We start from the raw sequence: 19,343 nt of genomic DNA on the forward strand, positions 1-19,343 counted from the left end.
CACACCCCAAACCACCCACTGACCCACCCCTCCACACCCCAATCACCCACTGACCCACCCCTCCACACCCCCAATCACCCACTGACCCACCCCTCCACACATCCCCAACCACCCACTGACCCACCCCTCCACACCCCCAATCACCCACTGACCCACCACTCTACACACCCAATCACCCACTGACCCGCCCCTCCACACCCACAACCACCCACTGACCAACACCTCCACACCCCCAACCACCCACTGACTCACCCCTCCACACCCCCAATCACCCACTGACCCGCCACTCCACACCCACAACCACCCACTGACCCACCCCTCCACACCTCCAACCACCCGCTGACCCACCACTCCACATCCCCAATCACCCACTGACCCACCACTCTACACCCCCAATCACCCACTGACCCGCCCCTCCACACCCACAACCACCCACTGACCCACCCCTCCACACCTCCAACCACCCGCTGACCCACCACTCCACACCCCCAATCACCCACTGACCCACCCCTCCACACCCCCCAACCACCCACTGACCCACCCCTCCACAGCCCCAATCACCCACTGACCCACCCCTCCACACCCCCCAACCACCCACTGACCCACCCCTCCACACCCCCAATCACCCACTGACCCGCCCCTCCACACCCCCAACCACCCACTGACCCTCCCCTCCACACCCCCAATCACCCACTGACCCACCACTCCACACATCCCCAACCTCCCACTGACCCACCCCTCCCCACCTCCAACCACCCAATGACCCACCCCTCCACACCCCCAATCACCCACTGACCCACCCCTCCACACCCCCAATCACTCACTGACCCACCCCTCCACATCCCCAACCTCCCACTGACCCACCCCTCCACACCTCCAACCACCCAATGACCCACCCCTCCACACCCCCAATCACCCACTGACCCACACCTCCACACCCCAACCACCCACTGACCCACCCCTCCACACCCCCAACCACCCACTGACCCTCCACACCCCCAATCAACCACTGACCCACCCCTCCACACCCCAATCACCCACTGACCCACCCCTCCACACATCCCCAACCACCCACTGACCCACCCCTCCACACCCCCAATCACCCACTGACCCACCCCTCCACACCCCCAACCACCCACTGACCCACTCCTCCACACCCCCAACCACCCACTGACCCACCCCTCCACACCCCAATCACCCACTGACCCACCCCTCCACACCCCCAATCACCCACTGACCCACCCCTCCACACATCCCCAACCACCCACTGACCCACCCCTCCACACCCCCAATCACCCACTGACCCACCCCTCCACATCCCCAACCACCCACTGACCCACTCCTCCACACCCCCAACCACCCACTGACCCACCCCTCCACACCCCAATCACCCACTGACCCACCCCTCCACACCCCCCAACCACCCACTGACCCACCCCTCCACAGCCCCAATCACCCACTGACCCACCCCTCCACACCCCCAACCACCCACTGACCCACCCCTCCACACCCCCAATCACCCACTGACCCGCCCCTCCACACCCCCAACCACCCACTGACCCACCCCTCCACACCCCCAACCACCCACTGACCCTCCCCTCCACACCCCCAATCACCCACTGACCCACCACTCCACACATCCCCAACCTCCCACTGACCCACCCCTCCACACCTCCAACCACCCAATGACCCACCCCTCCACACCCCCAATCACCCACTGACCCACCCCTCCACACCCCCAATCACTCACTGACCCACCCCTACTCATCCCCAACCTCCCACTGACCCACCCCTCCACACCTCCAACCACCCAATGACCCACCCCTCCACACCCCCAATCACCCACTGACCCACACCTCCACACCCCAACCACCCACTGACCCATCCCTCCACACCCCGAACCACCCACTGACCCTCCACACCCCCAATCACCCACTGACCCACCCCTCCACACCCCAATCACCCACTGACCCACCCCTCCACACATCCCCAACCACCCACTGACCCACCCCTCCACACCCCCAATCACCCACTGACCCACCCCTCCACACCCCCAACCACCCACTGACCCACTCCTCCACACCCCCAACCACCCACTGACCCACCCCTCCACACCCCAGTCACCCACTGACCCACCCCTCCACACCCCCAATCACCCACTGACCCACCCCTCCACACATCCCCAACCACCCACTAACCCACCCCTCCACACCCCCAATCACCCACTGACCCACCCCTCCACATCCCCAACCACCCACTGACCCACTCCTCCACACCCCCAACCACCCACTGACCCACCCCTCCACACCCCAATCACCCACTGACCCACCCCTCCACACCCCCAATCACCCACTGACCCACCCCTCCATACCCCCCAATCACCCACTGACCCGCCCCTCCATAACCCCCAATCACCCACTTACCCTCCCCTCCATACCCCCAATCACCCACTGACCCAGCACTCCACACCCCCAATCACCAACTGACCCACCCTTCTACACCCCAATCACCCACTGACCCACCCCTCCACACCCCCAATCACCCACTGACCCACCCCTCCACACCCCCAATCACCCACTGACCCTCCCCTCCATACCGCCCAATCACCCACTGACCCAGCACTCCACACCCCCAATCACCAACTGACCCACCCCTCCACACCCCCAATCACCCACTGACCCACCCCTCCACACCCCCAATCACCCACTGACCCATCCCTCCACACCCCCAATCACCCTCTGACCCACCCCTCCACACCCCCAACCACCCACTGACCCACCCCTCCACACCCACAATCACCCACTGACCCACCCCTCCACACCCCCAATCACCCTCTGACCCACCCCTCCACACCCCCAACCACCCACTGACCCACCCCTCCACACCCCCAATCACCCACTGACCCACCCCTCCACACCCCCAATCACCCACTGACCCACCCCTCCACACACCCAATCACCCTCTGACCCACCCCTCCACACCCCCAATCACCCACTGACCCACCCCTCCACACCCCCAATCACCCACTGACCCACCCCTCCACACCCCCAATCACCCACTGACCCACCCCTCCACACACCCCAATCACCCACTGACCGACCCCTCCACACCCCCAATCACCCACTGACCCACCCCTCCACACTCCAATCACCCACTGACCCACCCCTCCACACCCCCAATCACCCACTGACCCACCCCTCCACACTCCAATCACCCACTGACCCACCCCTCCACACCCCCAACCACCCACTGACCTACCCCTCCACACCCCCAACCACCCACTGACCCACCCCTCCACACCCCCAATCACCCACTGACCCATCCCCCCCACACCCCCAATCACCCACTGACCCATCCCCCCCACACCCCCAATCACCCACTGACCCACCCCTCCACACCCCCAATCACCCACTGACCCATTCCCCCCACACCCCCAATCACCCAGCAACCCACCCCTCCACACCCCCAACCACCCACTGACCCACCCCTCCACACCCCCAATCACCCACTGACCCATCCCCCCACACCCCCAGTCACCCACTGACCCACCCTTCCACACCCCCAACCACCCACTGACCCACCCCTCCACACATCCCCAGCCACCCACTGACCCACCCCTCCACACCCCCAATCACCCACTGACCCACCCCTCCACACCCCCAACCACCCACTGACCCACTCCTCCACACCCCCAACCACCCACTGACCCACCCCTCCACACCCCAATCACCCACTGACCCACCCCTCCACACCCCCAATCACCCACTGACCCACCCCTCCACACATCCCCAACCACCCACTGACCCACCCCTCCACACCCCCAATCACCCACTGACCCACCACTCTACACACCCAATCACCCACTGACCCACCCCTCCACACCTCCAACCACCCGCTGACCCACCACTCCACATCCCCAATCACCCACTGACCCACCACTCTACACCCCCAATCACCCACTGACCCGCCCCTCCACACCCACAACCACCCACTGACCCACCCCTCCACACCTCCAACCACCCGCTGACCCACCACTCCACACCCCCAATCACCCACTGACCCACCCCTCCACACCCCCCAACCACCCACTGACCCACCCCTCCACAGCCCCAATCACCCACTGACCCACCCCTCCACACCCCCCAACCACCCACTGACCCACCCATCCACACCCCCAATCACCCACTGACCCGCCCCTCCACAGCCCCAACCACCCACTGACCCACCCCTCCACACCCCCAACCACCCACTGACCCTCCCCTCCACACCCCCAATCACCCACTGACCCACCACTCCACACATCCCCAACCTCCCACTGACCCACCCCTCCCCACCTCCAACCACCCAATGACCCACCCCTCCACACCCCCAATCACACACTGACCCACCCCTCCACACCCCCAATCACTCACTGACCCACCCCTCCACATCCCCAACCTCCCACTGACCCACCCCTCCACACCTCCAACCACCCAATGACCCACCCCTCCACACCCCCAATCACCCACTGACCCACACCTCCACATCCCAACCACCCACTGACCCACCCCTCCACACCCCCAACCACCCACTGACCCACCCCTCCACACCCCCAATCACCCACTGACCCACCCCTCCACACCCCCAACCACCCACTGACCCACTCCTCCACACCCCCAACCACCCACTGACCCACCCCTCCACACCCCAATCACCCACTGACCCACCCCTCCACACCCCCAATCACCCACTGACCCACCCCTCCACACATCCCCAACCACCCACTGACCCACCCCTCCACACCCCCAATCACCCACTGACCCACCCCTCCACATCCCCAACCACCCACTGACCCACTCCTCCACACCCCCAACCACCCACTGACCCACCCCTCCACACCCCAATCAACCACTGACCCACCCCTCCACACCCCCAATCACCCACTGACCCACCCCTCCATACCCCCCAATCACCCACTGACCCGCCCCTCCATACCCCCCAATCACCCACTTACCCTCCCCTCCATACCCCCAATCACCCACTGACGCACCCCTCCACACCCCCAATCACCCACTGACCCACCCCTCCACACCCCCAATCACCCACTGACCCATCCCTCCACACCCCCAATCACCCTCTGACCCACCCCTCCACACCCCCAACCACCCACTGACCCACCCCTCCACACCCACAATCACCCACTGACCCACCCCTCCACACCCCCAATCACCCTCTGACCCACCCCTCCACACCCCCAACCACCCACTGACCCACCCCTCCACACCCCCAATCACCCACTGACCCACCCATCCACACCCCAATCACCCACTGACCCACCCCTCCACACACCCAATCACCCTCTGACCCACCCCTCCACACCCCCAACCACCCACTGACCCACCCCTCCACACCCCCAATCACCCACTGACCCACCCCTCCACACCCCCAATCACCCACTGACCCACCCCTCCACACACCCCAATCACCCACTGACCGACCCCTCCACACCCCCAATCACCCACTGACCCACCCCTCCACACTCCAATCACCCACTGACCCACCCCTCCACACCCCCAATCACCCACTGACCCACCCCTCCACACTCCAATCACCCACTGACCCACCCCTCCACACCCCCAACCACCCACTGACCCACCCCTCCACACCCCCAACCACCCACTGACCCACCCCTCCACACCCCCAATCACCCACTGACCCATCCCCCCCACACCCCCAATCACCCACTGACCCATCCCCCCCACACCCCCAATCACCCACTGACCCACCCCTCCACACCCCCTATCACCCACTGACCCATTCCCCCCACACCCCCAATCACCCAGCAACCCACCCCTCCACACCCCCAACCACCCACTGACCCACCCCTCCACACCCCCAATCACCCACTGACCCATCCCCCCACACCCCCAGTCACCCACTGACCCACCCTTCCACACCCCCAACCACCCACTGACCCACCCCGCCACACATCCCCAGCCACCCACTGACCCACCCCTCCACACCCCCAATCACCCACTGACCCACCCCTCCACACCCCCAACCACCCACTGACCCACTCCTCCACACCCCCAACCACCCACTGACCCACCCCTCCACACCCCAATCACCCACTGACCCACCCCTCCACACCCCCAATCACCCACTGACCCACCCCTCCACACATCCCCAACCACCCACTGACCCACCCCTCCACACCCCCAATCACCCACTGACCCACCACTCTACACACCCAATCACCCACTGACCCGCCCCTCCACACCCACAACCACCCACTGACCAACCCCTCCACACCCCCAACCACCCACTGACTCACCCCTCCACACCCCCAATCACCCACTGACCCGCCACTCCACACCCACAACCACCCACTGAACCACCCATCCACACCTCCAACCACCCGCTGACCCACCACTCCACATCCCCAATCACCCACTGACCCACCACTCTACACCCCCAATCACCCACTGACCCGCCCCTCCACACCCACAACCACCCACTGACCCACCCCTCCACACCTCCAACCACCCGCTGACCCACCACTCCACACCCCCAATCACCCACTGACCCACCCCTCCACACCCCCCAACCACCCACTGACCCACACCTCCACAGCCCCAATCACCCACTGACCCACCCCTCCACACCCCCCAACCACCCACTGACCCACCCCTCCACACCCCCAATCACCCACTGACCCGCCCCTCCACACCCCCAACCACCCACTGACCCACCCCTCCACACCCCCAACCACCCACTGACCCTCCCCTCCACACCCCCAATCACCCACTGACCCACCACTCCACACATCCCCAACCTCCCACTGACCCACCCCTCCCCACCTCCAACCACCCAATGACCCACCCCTCCACACCCCCAATCACCCACTGACCCACCCCTCCACACCCCCAATCACTCACTGACCCACCCCTCCACATCCCCAACCTCCCACTGACCCACCCCTCCACACCTCCAACCACCCAATGACCCACCCCTCCACACCCCCAATCACCCACTGACCCACACCTCCACACCCCAACCACCCACTGACCCACCCCTTCCTCACCCCCAACCACCCACTGACCCTCCACACCCCCAATCACCCACTGACCCACCCCTCCACACCCCAATCACCCACTGACCCACCCCTCCACACATCCCCAACCACCCACTGACCCACCCCTCCACACCCCCAATCACCCACTGACCCACCCCTCCACACCCCCAACCACCCACTGACCCACTCCTCCACACCCCCAACCACCCACTGACCCACCCCTCCACACCCCAATCACCCACTGACCCACCCCTCCACACCCCCAATCACCCACTGACCCACCCCTCCACACATCCCCAACCACCCACTGACCCACCCCTCCACACCCCCAATCACCTACTGACCCACCCCTCCACATCACCAACCACCCACTGACCCACTCCTCCACACCCCCAACCACCCACAGACCCACCCCTCCACAACCCAATCACCCACTGACCCACCCCTCCACACCCCCAATCACCCACTGACCCACCCCTCCATACCCCCCAATCACCCACTGACCCGCCCCTCCATACCCCCCAATCACCCACTTACCCTCCCCTCCATACCCCCCAATCACCCACTGACCCAGCACTCCACACCCCCAATCACCAACTGACCCACACTTCTACACCCCAATCACCCACTGACCCACCCCTCCACACCCCCAATCACCCACTGACCCACCCCTCCACACATCCCCAACCACCCACTGACCCACCCCTCCACACCCCCAATCACCCACTGACCCACCACTCTACACACCCAATCACCCACTGACCCGCCCCTCCACACCCACAACCACCCACTGACCAACCCCTCCACACCCCCAACCACCCACTGACTCACCCCTCCACACCCCCAATCACCCACTGACCCGCCACTCCACACCCTCAACCACCCACTGACCCACCCCTCCACACCTCCAACCACCCGCTGACCCACCACTCCACATCCCCAATCACCCACTGACCCACCACTCTACACCCCCAATCACCCACTGACCCGCCCCTCCACACCCACAACCACCCACTGACCCACCCCTCCACACCTCCAACCACCCGCTGACCCACCACTCCACACCCCCAATCACCCACTGACCCACCCCTCCACACCCCCCAACCACCCACTGACCCACCCCTCCACAGCCCCAATCACCCTCTGACCCACCCCTCCACACCCCCCAACCACCCACTGACCCACCCCTCCACACCCCCAATCACCCACTGACCCGCCCCTCCACACCCCCAACCACCCACTGACCCACCCCTCCACACCCCCAACCACCCACTGACCGTCCCCTCCACACCCCCAATCACCCACTGACCCACCACTCCACACATCCCCAACCTCCCACTGACCCACCCCTCCCCACCTCCAACCACCCAATGACCCACCACTCCACACCCCCAATCACCCACTGACCCACCCCTCCACACCCCCAATCACTCACTGACCCACCCCTCCACATCCCCAACCTCCCACTGACCCACCCCTCCACACCTCCAACCACCCAATGACCCACCCCTCCACACCCCCAATCACCCACTGACCCACACCTCCACACCCCAACCACCCACTGACCCACCCCTCCACACCCCCAACCACCCACTGACCCTCCACACCCCCAATCACCCACTGACCCACCCCTCCACACCCTAATCACCCACTGACCCACCCCTCCACACATCCCCAACCACCCACTGACCCACCCCTCCACACCCCCAATCACCCACTGACCCACCCCTCCACACCCCCAACCACCCACTCACCCACTCCTCCACACCCCCAACCACCCACTGACCCACCCCTCCACACCCCAATCACCCACTGACCCACCCCTCCACACCCCCAAACACCCACTGACCCACCCCTCCACACATCCCCAACCACCCACTGACCCACCCCTCCACACCCCCAATCACCCACTGACCCACCCCTCCACATCCCCAACCACCCACTGACCCACTCCTCCACACCCCCAACCACCCACTGACCCACCCCTCCACACCCCAATCACCCACTGACCCACCCCTCCACACCCCCAATCACCCACTGACCCACCCCTCCATACCCCCAATCACCCACTGACCCGCCCCTCCATACCCCCCAATCACCCACTTACCCTCCCCTCCATACCCCCCAATCACCCACTGACCCACCCCTCCACACCCCCAATCACCCACTGACCCACCCCTCCACACCCCCAATCACCCACTGACCCATCCCTCCACACCCCCAATCACCCTCTGACCCACCCCTCCACACCCCCAACCACCCACTGACCCACCCCTCCACACCCACAATCACCCACTGACCCACCCCTCCACACCCCCAATAACCCTCTGACCCACCCCTCCACACCCCCAACCACCCACTGACCCACCCCTCCACACCCCCAATCACCCACTGACCCACCCCTCCACACCCCAATCACCCACTGACCCACCCCTCCACACACCCAATCACCCTCTGACCCACCCCTCCACACCCCCAACCACCCACTGACCCACCCCTCCACACCCCCAATCACCCACTGACCCACCCCTCCACACCCCCAATCACCCACTGACCCACCCCTCCACACACCCCAATCACCCACTGACCGACCCCTCCACACCCCCAATCACCCACTGACCCACCCCTCCACACTCCAATCACCCACTGACCCACCCCTCCACACCCCCAATCACCCACTGACCCACCCCTCCACACTCCAATCACCCACTGACCCACCCCACCACACCCCCAACCACCCACTGACCCACCCCTCCACACCCCCAACCACCCACTGACCCACCCCTCCACACCCCCAATCACCCACTGACCCATCCCCCCCACACCCCCAATCACCCACTGACCCATCCCCCCCACACCCCCAATCACCCACTGACCCACCCCTCCACACCCCCAATCACCCACTGACCCATTCCCCCCACACCCCCAATCACCCAGCAACCCACCCCTCCACACCCCCAACCACCCACTGACCCACCCCTCCACACCCCCAATCACCCACTGACCCATCCCCCCACACCCCCAGTCACCCACTGACCCACCCTTCCACACCCCCAACCACCCACTGACCCACCCCTCCACACATCCCCAGCCACCCACTGACCCACCCCTCCACACCCCCAATCACCCACTGACCCACCCCTCCACACCCCCAACCACCCACTGACCCACTCCTCCACACCCCCAACCACCCACTGACCCACCCCTCCACACCCCAATCACCCACTGACCCACCCCTCCACACCCCCAATCACCCACTGACCCACCCCTCCACACATCCCCAACCACCCACTGACCCACCCCTCCACACCCCCAATCACCCACTGACCCACCACTCTACACACCCAATCACCCACTGACCCGCCCCTCCACACCCACAACCACCCACTGACCAACCCCTCCACACCCCCAACCACCCACTGACTCACCCCTCCACACCCCCAATCACCCACTGACCCGCCACTCCACACCCACAACCACCCACTGACCCACCCCTCCACACCTCCAACCACCCGCTGACCCACCACTCCACATCCCCAATCACCCACTGACCCACCACTCTACACCCCCAATCACCCACTGACCCGCCCCTCGACACCCACAACCACCCACTGACCCACCCCTCCACACCTCCAACCACCCGCTGACCCACCACTCCACACCCCCAATCACCCACTGACCCACCCCTCCACACCCCCCAACCACCCACTGACCCACCCCTCCACAGCCCCAATCACCCACTGACCCACCCCTCCACACCCCCCAACCACCCACTGACCCACCCCTCCACACCCCCAATCACCCACTGACCCGCCCCTCCACACCCCCAACCACCCACTGACCCACCCCTCCACACCCCCAACCACCCACTGACCCTCCCCTCCACACCCCCAATCACCCACTGACCCACCACTCCACACATCCCCAACCTCCCACTGACCCACCCCTCCCCACCTCCAACCACCCAATGACCCACCCCTCCACACCCCCAATCACCCACTGACCCACCCCTCCACACCCCCAATCACTCACTGACCCACCCCTCCACATCCCCAACCTCCCACTGACCCACCCCTCCACACCTCCAACCACCCAATGACCCACCCCTCCACACCCCCAATCACCCACTGACCCACACCTCCACACCCCAACCACCCACTGACCCACCCCTCCACACCCCCAACCACCCACTGACCCTCCACACCCCCAATCACCCACTGACCCACCCCTCCACACCCCAATCACCCACTGACCCACCCCTCCACACATCCCCAACCACCCACTGACCCACCCCTCCACACCCCCAGTCACCCACTGACCCACCCCTCCACACCCCCAACCACCCACTGACCCACTCCTCCACACCCCCAACCACCCACTGACCCACCCCTCCACACCCCAATCACCCACTGACCCACCCCTCCACACCCCCAATCACCCACTGACCCACCCCTCCACACATCCCCAACCACCCACTGACCCACCCCTCCACACCCCCAATCACCTACTGACCCACCCCTCCACATCACCAACCACCCACTGACCCACTCCTCCACACCCCCAACCACCCACTGACCCACCCCTCCACACCCCAATCACCCACTGACCCACCCCTCCACACCCCCAATCACCCACTGACCCACCCCTCCATACCCCCCAATCACCCACTGACCCGCCCCTCCATACCCCCCAATCACCCACTTACCCTCCCCTCCATACCCCCCAATCACCCACTGACCCAGCACTCCACACCCCCAATCACCAACTGACCCACCCTTCTACACCCCAATCACCCACTGACCCACCCCTCCACACCCCCAATCACCCACTGACCCACCCCTCCACACCCCCAATCACCCACTGACCCTCCCCTCCATACCGCCCAATCACCCACTGACCCAGCACTCCACACCCCCAATCACCAACTGACCCACCCCTCCACCCCTCCACACCCCCAATCACCCACTGACCCACCCCTCCACACCCCCAATCACCCACTGACCCATCCCTCCACACCCCCAATCACCCTCTGACCCACCCCTCCACACCCCCAACCACCCACTGACCCACCCCTCCACACCCACAATCACCCACTGACCCACCCCTCCACACCCCCAATCACCCTCTGACCCACCCCTCCACACCCCCAACCACCCACTGACCCACCCCTCCACACCCCCAATCACCCACTGACCCACCCCTCCACACACCCAATCACCCTCTGACCCACCCCTCCACACCCCCAACCACCCACTGACCCACCCCTCCACACCCCCAATCACCCACTGACCCACCCCTCCACACCCCCAATCACCCACTGACCCACCCCTCCACGCACCCCAATCACCCACTGACCGAACCCTCCACACCCCCAATCACCCACTGACCCACCCCTCCACACTCCAATCACCCACTGACCCACCCCTCCACACCCCCAATCACCCACTGACCCACCCCTCCACACTCCAATCACCCACTGACCCACCCCTCCACACCCCCAACCACCCACTGACCCACCCCTCCACACCCCCAACCACCCACTGACCCACCCCTCCACACCCCCAATCACCCACTGACCCATCCCCCCCACACCACCAATCACCCACTGACCCATCCCCCCCACAACCCCAATCACCCACTGACCCACCCCTCCACACCCCCAATCACCCACTGACCCATCCCCCCACACCCCCAATCACCCAGCAACCCACCCCTCCACACCCCCAACCACCCACTGACCCACCCCTCCACACCCCCAACCACCCACTGACCCACCCCTCTACACCCCCAATCACCCACTGACCCACCACTCTACACCCCCAATCACCCACTGACCCGCCCCTCCACACCCACAACCACCCACTTACCCACACCTCCCCCCAACCATCCACTGACCCACCCCTCCACACCCCCAATCACCCACTTAACCACCCCTCCACACCCCCAATCACCCACTGACACACCCCTCCACACCCCCAATCACCCACTGACCCATCCCTCCACACCCCCAATCACCCACTGACCCACCCCTCCACACCTCCAACCACCCGCTGACCCACCACTCCACACCCCCAATCACCCACTGACCCACCCCTCTACACCCCCCAACCACCCACTGACACACCCCTCCACAGCCCCAATCACCCACTGACCCACCCCTCCACACCCCCCAACCACCCACTGACCCACCCCTCCACACCCCCCAACGACCCACTGATCCACCCCTCCACACCCCCAATCACCCACTGACCCGCCCCTCCACACCCCCAACCACCCACTGACCCACCCCTCCACACCCCCAACCACCCACTGACCCTCCCCTCCACACCCCCAATCACCCGCTGACCCACCCCTCCACACCCCCAATCACTCACTGACCTATCCCCCGCACACCCCCAATCACCCACTGACCCACCCCTCCACATCCCTAATCACCCACTGACCCACCCCTCCACACCCCCAATCACCCACTGACCCACCCCTCCACACCCCCAATCACTCACTGACCCTCCCCTCCACATCCCCAACCTCCCACTGACCCACCCCTCCACACCTCCAACCACCCAATGACCCACCCCTCCACACCCCCAATCACCCACTGACCCACACCTCCACACCCCAACCACCCACTGACCCTCCCCTCCACACCCCCAATCACCCACTGACCCACCCCTCCACACCCCCAATCACCCACTGACCCACCCCTCCACACCCCCCCCAATCACCCACTGACCCACCCCTCCACACCCCCAATCACCCACTGACCCACCCCTCCACACTCCCAACCACCCACTGACCCTCCACACCCCCAATCACCCACTGACCCACCCCTCCACACCCCCAACCACCCACTGACCCACCCCTCCACACCCCAATCACCCACTGACCCACCCCTCCACACCCCCAACCACCCACTGACCCACCCCTCCACACCCCAATCACCCACTGACCCACCCCTCCACACATCCCCAGCCACCCACTGACCCACCCCTCCACACCCCCAATCACCCACTGACCCACCCCTCCACACCTCCAATCACCCAATGACCCACCCCTCCACACCCCCAATCACCCACTGACCCACCCCTCCACACCCCAATCACCCACTGACCCATCCCTCCACACCCCCAATCACCCACTGACCCACCCCTCCACACATCCCCAACCACCCACTGACCCACCCCTCCACACCCCCAATCACCCACTGACCCACCACTCTACACACCCAATCACCCACTGACCCGCCCCTCCACACCCACAACCACCCACTGACCAACCCCTCCACACCCCCAACCACCCACTGACTCACCCCTCCACACCCCCAATCACCCACTGACCCGCCACTCCACACCCACAACCACCCACTGACCAACCCCTCCACACCTCCAACCACCCGCTGACCCACCACTCCACATCCCCAATCACCCACTGACCCACCACTCTACACCCCCAATCACCCACTGACCCGCCCCTCCACACCCACAACCACCCACTGACCCACCCCTCCACACCTCCAACCACCCGCTGACCCACCAGTCCACACCCCCAATCACCCACTGACCCACCCCTCCACACCCCCCAACCACCCACTGACCCACCCCTCCACACCCCCAATCACCCACTGACCCGCCCCTCCAAACCCCCAACCACCAACTGACACACCCCTCCACACCCCCAACCACCCGCTGGCCCTCCCCTCCACACCCCCAATCACCCAGTGACCCACCACTCCACACATCCCCAACCTCCCACTGACCCACCCCTCCACACCTCCAACCACCCAATGACCCACCCCTCCACACCCCCAATCACCCACTGACCCACCCCTCCACACCCCCAATCACCCAATGACCCACCCCTCCACAACCCAATCACCCACTGACCCACACCTCCACACCCCAACCACCCACTGACCCACCCCTCCACACCCCCAACCACCCACTGACCCTCCACACCCCCAATCACCCACTGACCCACCCCTCCACACCCCAATCACCCACTGACCCACCCCTCCACACATCCCCAACCACCCACTGACCCACCCCTCCACACCCCCAATCACCCACTGACCCACCCCTCCACACCCCCAACCACCCACTGACCCACTCCTCCACACCCCCAACCACCCACTGACCCACCCCTCCACACCCCAATCACCCACTGACCCACCCCTCCACACCCCCAATCACCCACTGACCCACCCCTCCACACATCCCCAACCACCCACTGACCCACCCCTCCACACCCCCAATCACCCACTGACCCACCCCTCCACATCCCCAACCACCCACTGACCCACTCCTCCACACCCCCAACCACCCACTGACCCACCCCTCCACACCCCAATCACCCACTGACCCACCCCTCCACATCCCCAATCACCCACTGACCCACCCCTCCATACCCCCCAATCACCCACTGACCCGCCCCTCCATACCCCCCAATCACCCACTTACCCTCCCCTCCATACCCCCCAATCACCCACTGACCCAGCACTCCACACCCCCAATCACCAACTGACCCACCCTTCTACACCCCAATCACCCACTGACCCACCCCTCCACACCCCCAATCACCCACTGACCCTCCCCTCCATACCGCCCAATCACCCACTGACCCAGCACTCCACACCCCCAATCACCAACTGACCCACCCCTCCACACCCCCAATCACCCACTGACCCACCCCTCCACACCCCCAATCACCCACTGACCCATCCCTCCACACCCCCAATCACCCTCTGACCCACCCCTCTTCACCCCCAACCACCCACTGACCCACCCCTCCACACCCACAATCACCCACTGACCCACCCCTCCACACCCCCAATCACCCTCTGACCCACCCCTCCACACCCCCAACCACCCACTGACCCACCACTCCACACCCCCAATCACCCACTGACCCACCCCTCCACACCCCCAATCACCCACTGACCCACCCCTCCACACACCCAATCACCCTCTGACCCACCCCTCCACACCCCGAACCACCCACTGACCCACCCCTCCACACCCCCAATCACCCACTGACCCACCCCTCCACACCCCCAATCACCCACTGACCCACCCCTCCACACACCCCAATCACCCACTGACCGACCCCTCCACACCCCCAATCACCCACTGACCCACCCCTCCACACTCCAATCACCCACTGACCCACCCCTCCACACCCCCAATCACCCACTGACCCACCCCTCCACACTCCACACCCACTGACCCACCCCTCCACACCCCCAACCACCCACTGACCCACCCCTCCACACCCCCAATCACCCACTGACCCATCCCCCCCCACACCCCCAATCACCCACTGACCCATCCCCCCCAACCCCCAATCACCCACTGACCCACCCCTCCACACCCCCAATCACCCACTGACCCATCCCCCCCACACCCCCAATCACCCAGCAACCCACCCCTCCACACCCCCAACCACCCACTGACCCACCCCTCCACACCCCCAATCACCCACTGACCCATCCCCCCACACCCCCAGTCACCCACTGACCCACCCTTCCACACCCCCAACCACCCACTGACCCACCCCTCCACACATCCCCAGCCACCCACTGACCCACCCCTCCACACCCCCAATCACCCACTGACCCACCCCTCCACACCCCCAACCACCCACTGACCCACTCCTCCACACCCCCAACCACCCACTGACCCACCCCTCCACACCCCAATCACCCACTGACCCACCCCTCCACACCCCCAATCACCCACTGACCCACCCCTCCACACATCCCCAACCCCCCACTGACCCACCCCTCCACTACCCCAATCACCCACTGACCCACCACTCTACACACCCAATCACCCACTGACATGCCCCTCCACACCCACAACCACCCACTGACCAACCCCTCCACACCCCCAACCACCCACTGACCCACCCCTCCACACCCCCCAACCACCCACTGACCCACCCCTCCACAGCCCCAATCACCCACTGACCCACCCCTCCACACCCCCCAACCACCCACTGACCCACCCCTCCACACCCCCAATCACCCACTGACCCGCCCCTCCACACCCCCAACCACCCACTGACCCACCCCTCCACACCCCCAACCACCCACTGACCCTCCCCTCCACACCCCCAATCACCCAATGACCCACCCCTCCACACCCCCAATCACCCACTGACCCACCCCTCCACACCCCCAATCACTCACTGACCCACCCCTACACATCCCCAACCTCCCACTGACCCACCCCTCCACACCCCCAATCACCCACTGACCCACCCCTCCACACCCCTAATCACCCACTGACCCATCCCTCCACACCCCCAATCACCCTCTGACCCACCCCTCCACACCCCCAACCACCCACTGACCCACCCCTCCACACCCACAATCACCCACTGACCCACCCCTCCACACCCCCAATCACCCTCTGACCCACCCCTCCACACCCCCAACCACCCACTGACACACCCCTCCACACCCCCAATCACCCACTGACCCACCCCTCCACACACCCAATCACCCTCTGACCCACCCCTCCACACCCCCAACCACCCACTGACCCACCCCTCCACACCCCCAATCACCCATTGACCCACCCCTCCACACCCCCAATCACCCACTGACCCACCCCTCCACACACCCCAATCACCCACTGACCGACCCCTCCACACCCCCAATCACCCACTGACCCACCCCTCCACACTCCAATCACCCACTGCCCCATCCCCCCACACCCCCAGTCACCCACTGACCCACCCTTCCACACCCCCAACCACCCACTGACCCACCCCTCCACACCCCCAGTCACCCACTGACCCACCCTTCCACACCCCCAACCACCCACTGACCCACCCCTCCACACCCCCAACCACCCACTGACCCACCCCTCCACACCCTCAACCACCCTCTGACCCACCCCTCCACACCCTCAATTACCCACTGACCCACCCCTCCACACCCCAATCACACACTGACCCACCCCTCCACACCACCAATCACTCACTGACCCACCCCTCCACACCCCCAACCACCCACTGACCCACCCCTCCACACCCCCAATCACCCACTGACCCACCCCTCCACACCCCCAATCACCCAGTGACCCACCCCTCCACACCCCCAGTCACCCACTGACCCACCCTTCCACACCCCCAACCACCCACTGACCCACCCCTCCACACCCCCAACCACCCACTGACCCACCCCTCCACACCCTCAACCACCCACTGACCCACCCCTCCACACCCTCAATTACCCACTGACCCACCCCTCCACACCCCAATCACACACTGACCCACCCCTCCACACCACCAATCACTCACTGACCCACCCCTCCACACCCCCAACCACCCACTGACCCACCCCTCCACACCCCCAATCACCCACTGACCCACCCCTCCACACCCCCAGTCACCCACTGACCCACCCTTCCACACCCCCAACCACCCACTGACCCACCCCTCCACACCCCCAACCACCCACTGACCCACCCCTCCACACCCTCAACCACTCACTGACCCACCCCTCCACACTCCCAATCACCCACTGACCCACCCCTCCACACCCCCAATCACCCACTGTCCCATCCCTCCACACCCCCAATCACCCACTGACCCACCCCTCCACACACCCAATCACCCACTGACCCACCCCTCCACACCCCCAATCACCCACTGACCCACCCCTACACACCCCCAACCACCCACTGACCCTCCCCTCCACACCCCCAATCACCCACTGACCCACCCCTACACACCCCCAACCACCCACTGACCCTCCCCTCCACACACCCAATCACCCACTGACCCAACCCTCCACACCCCCAATCACCCACTGACCCACCCCTATAGAAACATAGAAAACCTACAGCACAATACAAGCCCTTCGGCACAGTTGTGCCAAACATGTCCCTACCTCAGAAATTACTAGGCTTACCTATAGCCCTCTATTTTTCTAAGCTCCATGTACTTATCCAAAAGTTTCTTAAAGGACCCTATCGTATCCACCTCCACCACCGTCGCCGGCAGCCCATTCCACGCACTCACCACTCTCTGAGTAAAAAACTTACCCCTGACATCTCCTCTGTACCTACTCCCCAGCACCTTAAACCTGTGCCCTCTTGTGGCAACCATTTCAGCCCCGGGGAAAAGCCTCTGACTATCCACATGATCAATGCCTCTCATCAACTTGTACACCTCTATCAGGTCAACTCTCATCCTCCGTCGCTCCAAGGAGAAAAGGCCGAGTTCACTCAACCTATTCTCATAAGGCATGCTCCCCAATCCAGGCAACATCCTTGTAAATCTC

This window comes from Hemitrygon akajei, chromosome 26, assembly GCF_048418815.1.
Source record: "Hemitrygon akajei chromosome 26, sHemAka1.3, whole genome shotgun sequence".
In the NCBI taxonomy this organism is placed as follows: domain Eukaryota; kingdom Metazoa; phylum Chordata; class Chondrichthyes; order Myliobatiformes; family Dasyatidae; genus Hemitrygon; species Hemitrygon akajei.